This window comes from Rhipicephalus microplus, chromosome 7, assembly GCF_043290135.1.
Source record: "Rhipicephalus microplus isolate Deutch F79 chromosome 7, USDA_Rmic, whole genome shotgun sequence".
In the NCBI taxonomy this organism is placed as follows: domain Eukaryota; kingdom Metazoa; phylum Arthropoda; class Arachnida; order Ixodida; family Ixodidae; genus Rhipicephalus; species Rhipicephalus microplus.
In genome coordinates this window covers 1,764,271-1,766,415 of record NC_134706.1, presented here as the reverse complement: position 1 = coordinate 1,766,415, position 2,145 = coordinate 1,764,271, and positions in this window count along the sequence as shown.

Genomic DNA, 2,145 nt, shown 5'->3' with positions numbered 1-2,145 from the left:
TGACATATTTCTCATGTTATGACTAGTCAGTTATGCTCGTCATACCGTCATGGTATGTCAAACAAAAGTTTTTATAGATTCCATTATCCAAACTGCCAAGAGAACTAAGAGTCATAGATAGATAGATAGATAGATAGATAGATAGATAGATAGATAGATAGATAGATAGATAGATAGATAGATAGATAGATAGATAGATAGATAGATAGATAGATAGATAGATAGATAGATAGATAGATAGATAGATAGATAGATAGACAGACAGACAGACAGACAGACAGACAGACAGACAGACAGACAGACAGACAGACAGACAGATAGACAGATAGATAGATAGATAGATAGATAGATAGATAGATAGATAGATAGATAGATAGATAGATAGATAGATAGATAGATAGATAGATAGATAGATAGATAGATAGATAGATCTACCTAGGAGATAGGCCCAGGCTTGGCCTATCTCCTAGGCCAAGCCTGGGCCGCGTCGCCGGGCGTCTGGCTTGCGCCTGGTGACCGTGGAGTTCGTTGGGCTGAAGATGGAATACTACGTTGAAGGGGAGACTATAACGCCCGAAGATTTTGAAGCGGGAGAGTGGGCTCCAGTGCTGAAGGCACAGGACCGATTTAAGACTCAGCATGGCGACAACGCCAAGAGTAAGCCTTGCGAGACGCAGGCCGGCAGCGACGGGCGCAAGACGCAGGGAGCGCAGCAAGTCAACCGCGGAAAGCGCCGGTATGGAAGAAACGCGGACCGTTTCTCAAGTTGCCAGTGAAACGGGTTGTTGAACAAGCAGGAGTAGACTCGGCGAAGGAGAGCTTTATTTAGCGCAATGGCTAACTGAACGCAAGCCTGCGATCACAGCATGTCTTCTTCTTTTTCTATCCTCGAGCTCCGTGCCCACTGCCCTCGTTACAATCACCCCCGGCCGATGAGGGAGCCATCCTGGCGACCTAAGGACAGGTGTACACAGAAGGGTCATGGTATGGCTTGAGCCGAGAGATGTGTACGATTTCTTTTCCCCGACGGCGCTTGTCCGGAGATGCATCCAGCGGCTCTACAAGGTAGTTGACAGGGGATGTTTGGCGTACATCTCGATAAGGGCCATGGTACCTGGACGAAAGCTTGTGGGAGAGTCCTGGAGTAGTAGAAGGAATCCATAACCACACCAGTGAGTTCGGAGCAAAGCTCATATGCGTGGTTGACGCGTCGTGGCGATGTTTTTTGCGCGTCTGGTCATGTGACGTGAACGCACGAGCAAGCTTCCGACATTCTTCAGCATGTGCTGCTGCTCGAGAAACGGTAGTCATCTCTGAAGGGTCCGGTCGATAAAGAAGAATAGTATCCATTGTTGATGATGGCTCGCGTCCATAAAGAAGGAAGAAAAGCGAAAATCCAGTGGTGCTTTGCGTTGCAGTGTTGTAAGCATATGTCACAAAAAGGAGTATGCTATCCCAATTTGACTGGTCGGATGAAGCGTACTTGGCCAGCATATCCCCAAGTGTACTATTAAAACGCTCTGTCATCCCATTAGTTTGCGGGTGATAGGCTGTGGTAGTGCGGTGTATGATGCCACACTCGCTCAACAACGCGTTGATGGCATCGGAGAGAAAAACGCGGCCACGGTCGCTTAGTAACTCCCGAGGTGCTCCATGCCTTAAAACCAGGTTTTGCAGTATAAAACACGCAACGTCTTTTGCGGTAGCAGAATGTAACGCAGCTGTTTCAGCGTACCGCGTTAGGTGGTCAATAGCGACAATGACTCAGTGGTTGCTACTCGAAGTATAGGGAAGCGAACCGTAAAGGTCGATTCCGACACGATCGAAAGCTCGTGCTGGACATGGCAACGGCTGCAAGGGACCTGTGGCATGTTGAGTGGGCATTTTGCGTCGCTGGCCCGTAAGGCAAGACCTTACCTAACGGCGAACGAAACGGTAAATACCGCGCCAGTAGTACCGCAGCTGCAAGCGGGTGTATGTTTTTAACACACCAGCGTGGCCACATTGCGGATCATCGTGGAACGTAGCACAGATGTCTGAGCGCAGATGTCGGGGGATGACGAGCAACCATTTACGGCCGATCGAGCTGTAGTTTCGGCGGTAAAGCAGGTTACCCCGAATAGCGAAGTGTCCTGCTTGACGGTA